This window comes from Echinops telfairi, unplaced genomic scaffold (genome assembly GCF_000313985.2).
Source record: "Echinops telfairi isolate 266 unplaced genomic scaffold, ASM31398v2 ScPeMD7_7469;HRSCAF=8507_1, whole genome shotgun sequence".
Classification (NCBI taxonomy): Eukaryota; Metazoa; Chordata; class Mammalia; order Afrosoricida; family Tenrecidae; genus Echinops; species Echinops telfairi.
Window position 1 is genome coordinate 60,427,897 of NW_022111373.1, and position 14,921 is coordinate 60,442,817.

A 14,921-nucleotide genomic window follows, 5' to 3' on the forward strand; every position below is an offset into this window, starting at 1 on the left:
CTTGGAAAGGTTTTATGAAATGGGCATAATTTCATACCCAAACTTCAAGTACACGAAGTAAGGACACAACCACCCGGTGATGTTCTCTGTATGGAGGATAGAGCAAGAGGAGTGGACAGAAAGCGTTCAGTGAGGGATTAGCTATTAGTAAGAATTTCCTGAGAGTGGGGTTTGTGAAATAGCAAAATGGGTTCCTGAGGAAGGCTGCCCTGCACCTTTTCCAGATGGCCGTAGAACTAGGACCGGTGGGTTCTTGGTGAAATACTTTGGGTATGATATTATACGAAGGAGGGGGAAATCATGTGACCTTGGAACAGTACCCAACATTTCTATCCTTATTGACTGAATGGAAATATAGATAACTGTTCTAGCCGCTACCCCCAAAACATGACATTTTCTTTTTCTGTGTCATGGCAAAATTTATCTTTCTCATAAAACTCCATTTTAAAGCAAGTGACCTTTCTAAGCCCATCTTGGAAGTCAACAGAAAATTCAGGAAAGTATTTATTAAATATTCACCATAAATGGTTTTCTTCACAGGAACTTGATAGAAGTTGTACTACCACAGTCACTGTTTCTCCATTTCATAAGACATAAAAGATGGAAACGGTTATGCCATTTTGAGTTCTAATGTCCTAGCAAAATTCTAATGCAACGTCACAGTTTGGTATGTTAACTAGCTACTTGGCCACTTAACTAGTTTCTAAAAGATCTGTGTTTATCCCCATCTTCCGAGTGCTTTTATTACTAGACTCACTGACATACATGAGTGACTGATGTGAAAACTGTGCCCATGGTTTCTTCATCCTTGTCAAAAAGCAGCATTTGCCAACCGGTCTCTCTTACTGAATAAGAAATCTCAGAGATTTCCTGTTAAGCAAGAGTCTTTTTAGAACATGTGACCTATGGAAACAGTCATTTTGAGATTTTACGATGCAAGGTTAGTTTTTTGGTATCTAAAATTGAATTCAGCCCTGGTTATAAGATCTCATCGTTGTTGTCTGTGGATTTAAATATATCTGAACCAATGTATTTACTAACCATACAATGGCATATATAAAGTTTAAATAAATAAAATTATACACACACACACAGACTCACACCACTAAGTTCTTTGCTCATGAAAAGAGGGGGGAAAGAAAACCTGACAGAGTTTGAAACTATGCAGACTATTACTTCTCCACACATCATATACTCAGAAATGCTACATAACACACTGAAAAAATATGAATGTGAACTTTTTTTTCCCCCCCAAACCATTTTATTGGGAGCTAATACAGATATGCCATTCCATAGTTTAATCACATCACGCAGTACTGTGCAACTGCTACCACAATCAGTTTCAAACATTCTCTTCCTCCTTGAATTCCTTGATATCAGCTTCCCTTTACCACCCGCCACCCCACAAGGAACCTTATTCTATTGCTGTCTCTGTAGGTTCTGATGTGAACTTCTGTCCTGCACTAAAGTTATGTTTCCTCTACAGTAACAAATTCATGGCCAATTATGTCAACTGGTTTTTATACAATCCGTGTACTAAGTGTATGCTTTACACATTTTGAGGAGCCCTGTTGGCATACTGGTCACACACTGGGCTGCTAACTCCCAGGTCAACAGTTGAATGCCAACAGCCCCTCTGTAAGAGAAAGATGGTGCTTTCTACTCCTGCAAAGAGTAGCAGTCTTGGAGAATGACAGGGCAGCCCTACCCTGTCTTTTAGGCTCGCTGTGAGTCGGCATTGATTCAGTGGCAGTGGGTGAGTTGTAAACCTGTAGTCATAAGATGACTTATAAATTAATGTTTAAGGAGTTTGAATTGCCCAGTTATGTCCAGACATTTTTTTTTAAATTCTAAGGAGGTAGATAGCAATATAAAATTCTGACACAGAAACTCCCCTTGAATGGAACACTAATGATGTAGGCCTTAATTTGGGATGAAGGAAAAAGGAGACAAAGCTGAGAGCAAAGGAACACGAGGGAGAGGAGTTACGGGCATGAAAGGAAAGGGGAATGACCAGAGCGATGCCAACCCGGATTCGGTCTAGTTTAGACACTACTCAGCATACTTGCACGGAAAGCAAGATTCCTGCTGGCGACCAGATGTCAGTTGTACTAAGTCTGTCTTCTCATCGTCGTCATGAATCACATTGACTCTCCTGGCCCATCGTCGGGAAGGAACCGGTTTACATTCCTTCCCTCAGGGGCCACGAGAAATATACAATGATCTCGATACATTCCCTGGCTTTCTCTTATAGGCAACCACATTCCTTCTGGAACCAAGGGGCGCTGAGAGAACAGTTACTGGTGGTCAGTTAGTAAATTCTCATCTCCGAATGACAGAAATCTAGATCAAGTTTCATCTTATTCCCCTGCTGCTACAGTGAAGGACACTCATTTTCATATCAAGAATTAGAGAATGTTAGATGAATTAGGATACACTGATTTTTAAGGAGTATTTAGTAGATTTCACAGAGTTTCTTTGAAAATGATATTTGCCACATGGAATTTTCATACTCCAATATTGTGAATGATACCTTGTAGTTTGGAGAAGTAGCAAAGTAAAAGGGGGACTTCAAAAATATATGGGAAAATGGAATTAGAAGGTAATTAAATTTTTCCATGAACTTTTTGGAAGCACTTTATTAGTTCGCAGTGGTGAGTTTGGGAGGTATAAATTGTAGTTGTATAACTAGCTTGTGACCTTGAGCAAGTTTAACTGCCCTGTAGCCCCAGCCTCCTCTTCTGTAAAATGGGAATTAGAATAGTGCCTTCCTCTTAGGCCATGTGAAGGTTTGACATTAACTTTGGGAAAACTTTTACTGCCTTAGTGTGTATTTTACCATCCCTAACTGTTAGTTATATCTGGAACTTCCGAATATGGTTAGTGATCCAAAATGCATAATACAAGCTCGTTCTTACTCAAGCTTGTATTCTTCAGGCTAAGATGAACAAACTTCTCAGTCCAAAAACTAAGGGGAAATGGTTTTATTTATTCTGGCAATTACACACCATGTCAGCTTATCATTTTTCTAGAAAGATGTGTTCTTGAGAAACATTTAAAATAGTTGTTCATACCATTGTTGAATGTGTACCATTTTGAATTTACAAACATGAATGGGGCCCTAGATATTGAATCCAGCTTCCTTTATATGTACTTGGGGGTGGGCGGGGAACATAAACAAATAAAAGCATTGACTGACTCAAAGACACATAGCTAGTGTATAGTAGGACCCAACCAAGAGTTTGATTTTAAATAGAGACATCTTTTTACTACTACATTCTATTGCTTCTTAGTGCTTGGGTAACAAATTGTACGATGTAATCGCTAGATACTGTATTAATATTTTTCCTTTAAATGAACGTCAAACCTGATCAACAGGTTTGTAGTTCTCTCTAACCCTAAAAGAACAGTTTCCCATGGTGCTACCATTTATTGATTTATTCACCAATATTTCCCTGTGACAGGCAATGAGCTGTTGGTTTGGGGCAGTTCATTATAGCCAGTAGTCAAAGAAACAAGCTTATTTGAAATTGCATCCTTTTCTCTTAAGCCAGCATCTCCCAAGTGATATTCCAGATAACTTGGGAAATACTCCAGAGTCTGGCATTCAGCATATTGAATAAATGAAAATTCGACAGCAAAGAAGTAACTGTTTTCCAAATTTAATAGACTTCCTTTCCTCTTTTCATTATTTTTTGTTTTAAGGAATAATTTGTTAGCAGCCTTAGCAACCAGAGATCTTAGGCGTGCACTCTAGGAAAAATCAACTTGAGTCTCTAAGGGGAATGCATGAGTTTGCGTGCACCAATGGCTCTTTTCTTAAAGGTCTAGATATTAGAGAACCAGGCTAAAATCTTGCCAATTTTAAATAACTTCTAGTCTGTAGTATCCTAGTCTTCTTCATAGTAGAAGTACTGTACTACTTATTTCTTTCATTTTAACTGCCAAAGATTACTTGGGCTAACCTTGAAAATCGCCTGGGACAGAGTGTGTAGACATACTGAGGTAAGGAGCCTCCTGCCAGGCCTTAGGCCTAAGGACATTCTCAGCTTAGCTCTGGCCATGGGGCCGCCCTCTGCAGTGCACTTGCCCCTGGTCTTGCCTGGGTCAAATGGAGGAAACATTTTGCTCGTCTCAGAACACCTCTATTCCTAGCTCTTTGACAGTTCCACTTTCCATAGCCCCTTGGTTCTAAACATGTGGAAAAAGAGATAAAGAAAGGTGATGAAATGAAGGAGCATACACAGAGTAGGGGAAGCTACATGTAGAGAAAAGAAACTGATTTGCCTGCCTGGCTTATAGACAGTTAGTACGAGGCTTTGAAAGAAGCCCGGCTGGTGTAGTGATTTATGAGTTGGACTGCTAACCACAAGGTCCGTGGTTCAAACCCACTAGCCCCTCCAAGGGAGAAAGATGAGGCTTTCTGCTCCTGTAACGAGTTACAGCCTCTGAAACCCACAGGGGCAGTTCTGCCCTGTCCTCTAGGGTCACCAAGAGTCACAGTGGACTCAGTGGCAATGAGCTCAAACGGAAGCTCGAAGGGTGGAGCAAGCATGGAATGCCATCTGAACTATTGGTTACCATTTAGAATAGAATCAAAGACCGCTATTCCTATTGTAATATCTATACTATAATTCATTTAGGGAAGGAATATGATAGTTCTGATTTCAAGAAAAACTTTTTAAATGTATGATTATTGTTCAACTACCAGTGAAAGAGGGTTAGTGCTTCTGTAGGCTTTATAGTAACTAAATTACGCTATTGTAAAGTGAACAAATTATGTTCCCCAAATAGAAATAAAAATAAGATGATTTTGGGTAAGGGATATGTTTGTACAACCTCCAAAAAAGTTACAGGGAAGAATGATTTAAAATGTCTATACATTACTCTTTAAGAATTCGTTGCTTGGGAAAGGTCAATTTCTCCCTGTAAAATGCTACAGTTCTTCATTGTGCATTTCCATTGCACAGCTTTTTAAAGTATGAGTTCGCTCTCCTTTCCAGATACTTTCCTGTTTATTAAAATTAATAATCTTTACGGTTTTTATTTTTCCTCAGGATGACATTGACTTTTTAAAAAAATGCTAGATGATTCCATCCTTCTCTTCATTCCAAGATGGAATTCATCTCTTTGGCTTGAAGCTATAGCTAACTCTCATTAGATGAGGATGCCCAAAGATATGTGAATAATTCCAATACAGTGAGACACTGGGATTTTCAAATATTGCTGAGATCTTAATCAACACTGCTGATGGCTTGAGAGTGGAAATAGATCAACCTAACCCAGTGACTAAGTTACATTAGTATTTTGTTGGTTGTTTATTTCTAAAAGCCTTTTTTAGAAAAGTGTGGGGTTTTTTCCATTATACAGAAAGTTTACATTTCCATATATTTTGCATAATATTTACCAGACTTTGTATAGTGCTGTCCATTTTTAGCATTGAAATGAACTTTCAGATCCTCAGGGACTACTTCACCCAGTGAGCACTGCTTTAATGAAATAGCCACACTATAGAGAAATTCAACTGACATGACTTTAGAAACGGTTTTCATTTGACTGTAGGTTCAGTGTTATCAAAGCAGTTACAATCTATATAAAATTGAAGTGAACAAAGGCACCCACAGTGGATTTATGAAGTTGATTTGCATCCAGCAGAATTCCGCAAATTAGGGTAGTCCTGCTTTTCCATGATTGGAGCCGCACATCCTCATCATAGAATATATATGTTGCTATTCCCATTTTACAGATAAGGAAGCAGGTTCAGGCCAATGATTTGGCAAAGTTCATACCATCAATAAGAGGCAGAGTACTGAGGTTCTTATCTTCCCAACCCAGGTCTGGCTACCTCTGTGGTGTAGGCGTTTCCTAAAATGCCATCTTCCTAAGGAACTCGTCCCTGATGGCGCTGCCCGATAAATGTCCACCCCTCCCTGACCCACTGTCACCCTCCCACCCCTTCGCCTATGGTATTTTCTTTGTCATATTCTTCTACCTAAAATCACCACACTGCCGCACATATTTCTCCCTCATAAAATGTAGGTTTCATGATGACCAGGGTCGTCTTGGTTTTATTCAGTGGGATCCCTAGCACTTAACATCGTGCTTGGCACATTTTATGTTTTCTGCCACTCTTTGGTGGCTAAAGTCTCCCATTAATACTATGACATTAAGTATCATGATTTGGGTGCATTGATATATCCGATGGCAGTAATTTAGCCAGCCATTGAATGCTCATACAGTCCAAGCCTAGCTGAAAAATGAACTGAATATGACAACTATATTACATGCAGTTCATCTGCTCTGAGAGTGCTGGCAGGTGGCCTGCGTTGCACAGTTAGAAAATCTGTACTGTACGCCTGCACCTGAGTCTCTGTCTGACACTTAGCTGTCACCCTTCCTGACCACCGCCCCTGACAAATGTTCTGAAGTATTCCAACCGCATGTCACACAGCCCTAGCGTGTTTTACAGTGAGAGAGAAGCAGTCAGCTAGAGTCCGCTTGTGCTGGGGTTTGCACAGATAAAGGGAGGATATAGTTTGGAGAGGAATGCAGTAACTACAAAGTGCATCCTGAAGGCCGGTTAGCTCACAATGAAGGTCTGTGTTTTAAAATAGCACAACAACAAAGTAACTACAGAATTTTTGGCAAGGGCTCCAACTATTTATAGCCCCAAGTCAAGCATAGTAAATAGTGCCACGGCACCCAGGCCTCCTTTGCCATAACCCCAAACTTATAAGAAACACTAATTATATTTTTCTGCTTAAAAAAAAAAAGCATAGTAGCCATTATCAGTTTAACCATACGGAAGCTCAGGCTGAGATTTCTTTTTTAAATGCATAGTTTTGATTTTCAACAGCTGCACTGGGTCTTTAATCATATATTATCTTTATGAAGCCTTTTTCTAACATATGTTAATTGGCTGTTTTCTGTGACAAATTATGAGCTCTTACTTTGATGAGGTTCAATTGCAATCACGTTGGAGTCGAGTACGTAGAGTTTCCACCCCTGCTGGCTCCTCAAACCACTACAAACATCTGCACGTCACTGCAGTGCTGAGTAATGGCAGGATCTGGGCTGGCTGATTTCGCTACAGATTTTTTTTTTTTCCACAGGATATTTTCAGCTTCTTTGTACTAAATCTGTTGCAGGGTTTGCCCTTTTTAGCAGAAGCTTGCTCTAAAATTAACACCACATCTTATTGGAGATTGCTCTAATGCCGTGAGAAATATTTTATAACACAGCATCCCCGTGTCTGTCTGCTTTACTAAGATTTTGGAATACCTGGTACGCATTTTTTTAGGCACTCCACCGTGAGTGTGGTAAGCATTGCTGAGATATCAGCAGTTTGCAATTTTGCAACAGATTTTTAAATTTTTTTCCTAACAGAAGAAAGCATATTTATTGAGTAATGAATATTCAATTATATATTTTTCTATCATAAAGCAAAATGCACCTCCTAGCTTTCTAGGTGCTGCCAGCCATAACCTTACATTAAAGATCCCATTGTACTTTCTTTTCCCTTCCCAGTTTGTTACATCAGCTGAACAAGAGACAGAAAGCAAGTATGTGTTCTATCGAGGTTAATGTTCTGAAAGATACCTATCACCCACTCTGGTGCTCTGTCTGTCCTTAATGCCAGGTTTTAATGCATGGTTAACACGAACAGATATGTTCTAATTCATCTGCTGTTAGAACTGTGACCGACAGCTTGCATCAGATACCCACACATGATCAGCGATAGCTATAATTAGGATGAGTAAAAAGCTCCCGTTCATTTGTTTATATTCTGGGGAAAGCAGCCAGGGTAATTGATTAGGGCCTTCAGAAACTGTGTCAAGTATATATTTATACTAGTCATATTGGGATTAATTTAACTATGTTTTGCTTTCACATCTATGGTAAGGATGCTATGTAAACGCTGGTTCTCCCAAGCCTATGCTAGGGGTCAAATTTCCACACAGGTACCAGAGTTTAAAATAAGATGCGCCAGATGTGAATAGGAGCCACTCCTCCCCACTCCTCCCCAGGAGGCTGTTTTTAATCAGTTATCTCCCTGGAGTCGCGCACAATCAATGAGCTCTCAATCCTGAGGCTACCTGCGCTCATAGGAAGGCCTGGGCACATCATTACAGAACTGACGATTGAGCAGACGTGAAACAATTAGAACAGAACTTAAGGGTAAGGAAGGTGAACTTCAGGAGACTTGCTGTGGTGCTGCTTGCCACGTGTTCAAACAGGAATGCTAAAAAAGGAATGCTGAAGCCAATCTGTGGTGTGGACACTACTACATTCAAGTAATACTGTACACAGCCAAATGAAAAGTGATTATTGATTTAAGCAGCACTGTTTAAACATGCACATTATTTCGAGAGCCTACTTGCAGATCAAGTTCAGCAAGAGAAAATAAATGTAAAGTTGGTTGCCCCCCCCCCACACACACACACTATTACCACCGCAGCAGAGAGAATAGTTTCAGACATTCTGTGTGACACTTCAGTGCGACTGGAAAGTCCATTGATGCACTGTGTCTCCAGCTAGTGTACACACGGAAATTCAGTTCCACTTGATAAGACGTGTACTTAATTGGCTTTAACAAAATAAACCAAGGTAAAGACTGATGTGTAAATGAAACGGAGAACTTGGCACTTGCCTGTATGGAAGCCCGTGAGCCATGTGGCTTAATTGGGGCCAGTTGGGATCATTTAACGATTGCTGTCAGAAGATCAGATTTAATTCTTCTTAGAAGAAGACCACAGTGGGATAGAGTTAAACAAATTGTCATCAGAGGTTTCAGATGAACAAAGCCTTAATTAGGTTGATTAGGATGCTGTAAACGAGATGAAGAAAAATAGAAAAATTGATGAATCATTGGGTTCCATGTTGAGCTACATCTAATAGCAATATCAAATATCTATTTTGAGAGATACGGTGATGGCATTTTAAATAATATGAATGTATTCGTGTCTATGTAATTATGTATATATTTGTAAGGTTTTTATGTAAACTTCCTAACATTCTAAAACTTAGCCCAAGAGAGAATTGTCATTATGTAAACAGGTGATTTATTTATTCCCCTTAATGTACAATAAAACTATTGAAGGCGAACAATAGTATTTCTGCCCATCTCAAGGTCAACCGTGAATGTTAAATCAATTGGGAAAGTGAGTGACAATTGATGTAAATTATTTTCAGAGATATGATTATCAGTCATTTCACATGTTATTTGAGTACGGAATAAAACAACCTTTATGTAGACTGTCCTCTTAAGGACGATTGATATCACCATCTTAATATGTATGATTATTTACTGGGGTCCTTAATATTTATGGCTATCCATTGTCTTCAAATATACGCTTAGTGTTTCATCTATAAATTATGAATCCTTTTTCCCCATTTGCTTTAGTTCTTAAGGAAAATATTCTCCAAACAGACAAATTTTTCAGCCTTACTGAAAAATACATAGAAGCTTCTGAAAAAAGGTTGTAGAAAATTTATATTTAATGGAGAATGTGATATACGAAAGATTAAGAAAATAATTAACAGAATCCCCCCGCCAACAACAGCAGGAGCTGCCTGGGAATTCAGATTTTGTCACCATAAGGTGAAAATGTTTAAGAGTAACGTCTTCCACTTCAAGGCTAGCTTGCTTTGAAGGCAGACAACTTCACGTTTCACTGATGGTGGTGGTGCGGAGTGCTTAAGTTGCTTTGTTCACTAACAGCAACCAAAAATTCCAGCCACATATGCTTATGGAGAAATTACAGCTGGAGAACAGAACACACACGATCCGTGATCCTTACTAGTTAGCTCCTGCTGTGTGGGGAAGACAATGTGGGGGTTACCTTTAGGGTAAAAACTCTGCCACTTCACAAGTGCCCTTTGGGGTGGAGGGTGGGGGGGACTTGGTGGCTTCTCTGCTGTGATGAAAAATTAGGAACACACAAAAAATCATAGAGTCTGAATTAATTAATTACTTGGTGTGATGTGGAAAGGCTGAAACCGTGGTGTGGTTAAATAGCACAAGGCTCTTGACATATTTAGACCACTTAAGAGTTTATTTTGGCATGGGGACTGGCAAATGCTGTTTTAGTTGTAGTGTGAAAAGAAAAATGCACGCGACCAAATGTACCATAGATGAGTATGGGCATGATGAAACTCTACTTCTGTCGGTGTTGATTAAATTGTTTGTACTACAGTACAGTCACTGTAAAGTAGATGTCTCCTCAATTCTGGACCTGTGTAAATAAAATGAGTTATGCTCGTGATAATGGAAGGTTAGGCCCACCTATTAAATTAATTGCAGAGGTTTTCACTACGAGTTCCTTTTAAGCCTTATTATATTTCTGACATACATTTCATCCCCTTTTGTCCTTGGGGAAAGATATTAAAGTAGGACTAGACGCATTGATGTAGAGTTTTCAGCGGCCGTGGTCATTGGGAAAATTGATATATTTCCCTAGTTATTTCTCCGTTTGCCTCCTGGAGCTCTGCCGTGGCTGATACTTAAGAGAAACTTCTTAATTTTTATGACAACTGTAAATTTCTTCTTCAAATAGCCATTATTTTAAAAGTATAAATGAAGCATTTCCGGCTAGAAGTTGCTCCCCACCAAGCTCGCTAAGGGAGGTCTTTATGGCGGATACAAGGAGGTGATTTCATAGCCTTGCTGTGCGGCTTTACATTAATGTGTCAAACATGAGGCTGTCCTCCCAGGAGTAAGCTGTGTTCCCCATAGCACTGTGGACTCGGTGCCTACTGCATTGAATTATCATAACCACCCTGCAAATGAAGAAATCTTTCCCCATCTTTTGTAGAGCAGGGAAATCAAGATTCAAAGGGATTCAGTAGTTTGTAGTCACCCCAACTCTTAAGTATTCCTAGAGTTTTAACCACGAGCTGCCTGCCTGGCTCTAAAATTGACCTTGTTTCCACATGGAGGTGTATCACTTAGTCCTATTCCACGGGCCACAATATAATCAAGCTCAGGCCCTTGAGTCAGTTCCGACCCCTAGCAACCCTGTCTAGGACAGAGTAGAGCTTCTCCTTCCCATTCCTGAGACGGTCCATCTTCCTGGAGTAGAGTACTTCATCTTTCTCCAAGGGAGCAGCTGCTGGGTTTGAACCCAGAGCTTTGTGGTTAGCAACCCAACACTCAGCCCACATCATCCTGATGTAAGAGATGCTCAAGAAAGATGATAAATGATTAATTATAGCTCTGTCGGTCTGTTTCTGTATAAGCAACAAAAAATATGAAAATGTCCTTTACAGTCATTAAAATAATGAAGGCCCACCATTCCTCAGCTAAGAGATGGAAAAAAAATACCACAAACTCAATTAATCTACTGATAGTTATTGAACAGGTACTCTGGGCCTGGCCAGGGTTTAATTTGTAAAAATACAAAGGTGAAGCCAAACAGACTTGTCTCTGTCGATCCGTGGACCACAGCTATTGGCGACGGCAGGCAAATGTGCAGTTTCAGCTGTGGCAAGTGCTACCAAAGATGTGTTGCCGTGAGACCCTAGCGTGAAAGAGGTTGGCTATTGTCAAGAATGCCGCATAGGCAGCTGAAACTAGAGCTGAGACACAGAGGAAGAGATGTGATGGAGGCCCAGGGAAAAGGGAAGTATTCCCAAGTGAAGGGTTTGCATGTACAACGGCCCTGTGGTTGGAAGGGGACCCAACAGGTGTGAACAACGGCAAGATGACAAACAGTATTTGTTATTTGCCTGTGTGGCATTAGGTTATGAGGCATGAAAGTGAGTCTTGAATTTAGCATGTTGAATTTAGCAAATTGGAATCAGTGGGCACAGTAGCTTCATATTTGACACAACGGTATTTATCCAGTGAGACAAAAATGCTATTCATTTTATTTCCCTTAACAAGAATCATCTTGGCTTGTTATTTTTAAACAAACTCAGTTTCCCCTCAGAGCCAGGAGAGTTCTATATGATAGAACGTTCTGCATGATAGATGGTAAGCGTAAAGAGAAACAAATGGCTGCCAGGACTAAGGAAATATTCTCCAACCCATGAAGCATCACGTATTCCAGCACCAATAAGAAGATTCATTTGGTTATTTCATTTGAAGTTCAGGTCTTGAGGGGAAAAAAAGTAAAACTTCGACTTATTCCTTTTTATGAGAATATAATTGCACACGTTAGTATCTTTCAAACAAATCAGAAAGAATTAAATGCATCTAGGTGTACCATAATGGGCAACGGTTTCCACCTAAAATGATAATGAATCATTTAAGTGTTTGAATTAGTAATACGGAGCTTATGATCATGTCTGCCCCTTATGGTTATACAGCTTGTATCCATATAATTCCTTGTATGACATGTAGGGTGTGCTTTATTCGGCCTTGAGCTTTCACAAAACATTACGTGAAGATGTCCATGTTGTTGGAAATGTGAGGCAATAGAGGAGCTACAAGGAAAAAAAACAACAAAAGAAAAAGACAGAATTCCTTCTGTGCAGAGTGACATTACATACCTTCAATGTTTTATTATGATTCGTGGCTGCTTTCATTTAAGTGACTGCATTGTGCTTGTTGTTACAAAATAAATGGGAAGATAAGTTTAGCCGAAGAGAATTAATTTCTTCCCACATCTTTTAATGTGGCATGGCAGTCTTCCCTCTAAGGTGAAAACACATAACTGAAGGTTATGTTTAATTTCTAAATCAAAGTGTTGTGGGAAGATGATTGAAATCTGAAGAGGACTCAGGTTCACTTGATAGGTGGTTTCCTTCCTACAGAAACCTGGTGGTGAGTGCCATCTCCACGTTACAAAGCACCTGATGGTGAGGAGCTTAAAATGAGTAGTGGTGGTAGCTGCCGAACGAACGTGTGCTCGTCACTTCCGATCTTTGCCTGGAAGTTTTTTAAGAACCTCGAGAACAATAACAGCAGCATCTCCCCCACTCCCTCCTCTTCCAAAATAGACCGTTATTTTTCTTTTTAGCAGCGGAGACAAAAGAAATCCATGTGTTTTATCAACAAGCATAGATTTCTTTGGCAGGTTTTATGACTGTTTTTTACCCAAAATAATGTGTCTGTTTTGGCTGTTTACTGCTTGTGTGGATTTAATTCATTTGTCTCACAGAGTGAATTAAGATTATATGACTGCTTAGTCTATGCAAAAAGAATGTTTTCTAAGACATGGCATGTTTTAAATGCTACTTTACCAAAGTGCCGTGTGTGTGTGTGTGTGTGTGTGTGTGTGTGTGTGTGTCTGTCTGTCTGTCTGTCTTTCAGGTAATCATACACAATGCCAAACGTAGAGCCGAAAGGGATTTTTCTCAGATGTTTTAAAAATAGAAATTAAAAATTACATCCCCACGTCTGGATTTTTCGCACTGTCCCTTATCTGAACCTCTCAAAGGCCTCTCTCTGTGGGGTTTAGCAGCACAGCACACTCAGACAGTTCTGCTCAGAGGAGGAAGTGGAGAGTTTTGGTTCCCATTTTACACTTCTGGAACAGTTTAGGGAAGGAAGCACCTTTACACCTTTTATTGTTCGTGGTTGCTGACATCATATCCTTCCCTGACCAGGCTGTGCGTGCTTCCTGCCATTCTGTCAAGATTCGTCTGTGTCGCTGGGAGGGATTTGTAGGCGGGCTGGCGGGAGGGAAGGAGGGAGGGAAGAGAACAAGAAGGAGAGAAGGGGGAGGGGGAGGGCGGTGTGTGTCACTCAAGGGAATTTGTTTGTTAATGAGGGAGCCTGGTGGGAGAATGATCTTTAGCAACTGTCCAGAAGAAATCCTTCTCCACTTGGGTCTCAAACTATTTTGCCTTCGTCTGCCTGCTATGCCAAAGTAAAGTGAACAGAAGCCTGCCATAATGAAGTTCCCCTTTTTAGTAAGCAGCCTGATTTTATTTTTCTTATATTTAGGTTGGCAAGAAAAAAAAACAGGGAGGGAAAAAATTGCAGAAGACTGTAACTCTATAAAGTGTAACTATGGTAGAGCGTTTCTTCTTTTTTAATTACTGATTGTTTATACTTAACTCTGTCATTTTCCAAGAATGCTTCTTTCATGTGGAAAGAAGTAGCGGCAAGGCTGCCGGAATTATTTTAAGCTTATGGTTGATTGTTCATAATGAAAGTTCTTCGCTTTACTTGAAATTCTACTACATGTAGTTTAGCTATTATAGTCTTTTCTTTCCATATACATACAAAGCAGTTCTATAGATTACTAAAGTTGCTTCTCTATCGTCCTACAAATGAATACTTGAAACCTACCTGGCAGTGTTGTTGTTGTTGTTATTATTATTATTATTATTATTATTATTATTATTTGCCCTATAAATCAGGGTCGAGAAATAATTGAGTTAGAAAAGCAACTGGCAGGCTACTGCTGGTCTCCCTAATTCTTTCACCGACTGCTGACAGCTGGGAACGTAACCCCGACTCAGATGCTGTAAGCCAAGTCTCGGGACATGTTTTTCTCCGTGAAGTTAGGTAGCCGCCCGCTCGCCCCATAGCATTCTGCATGTAGGTGCTCAATGGTATCCAAGTGTCCACTTTGGAAGGGCCAATACTTTTGCAAAAGAAATACTCATTTATACAAGAAACAAAGGAAAATGCTTGAATATATGGAGATTTAAGCCTGTGTCTCTTTTTGTCATTGCGTGTATGCATTTTCTCCTTTCTGGCAAGATATTTCCCATCATCATTTAAGAATAAAAAGAAAAGAAATTATTGCTGCCATCTTTTTTGAAAAATGGGGTCTCGTGTTTCCGAATTGTACGGACGCACTCTGCTCAGTTTTGCTCATCAGCAAGACTGTCTTTCTGAGGAGACTTTTCTCCCAGGGATTTCTCGGCTTATGTGGTTGTTTGTGTTGTGAAAGGCTGGCAGCTGTAGAAGTTCTCTTCCCTGCCTCGTCACCTTGCTCTAATCTCTTCTCCCAGTCCTCTAAGCC

At 39.9% G+C, this 14,921-nt stretch overlaps 1 protein-coding gene across 8 annotated transcripts in view; it reads left to right on the forward strand.

The window, feature by feature from the left end:
• Positions 1–14,921, forward strand: part of MEF2C (myocyte enhancer factor 2C) — a 194,389-nt gene that overhangs the window by 67,089 nt on the left and 112,379 nt on the right. Inside the window, exon 1 of one of the 8 annotated variants that reach the window (XM_045284985.1) lies at positions 13,764–13,857. The exons of the other annotated variants lie outside the window; for them this stretch is intronic. The gene's annotated coding sequence lies outside the window, so the exon portion shown is untranslated. Of the gene's footprint in view, positions 1–13,763; positions 13,858–14,921 lie in introns of those variants that run through there. 8 annotated transcript variants of the gene reach the window in all.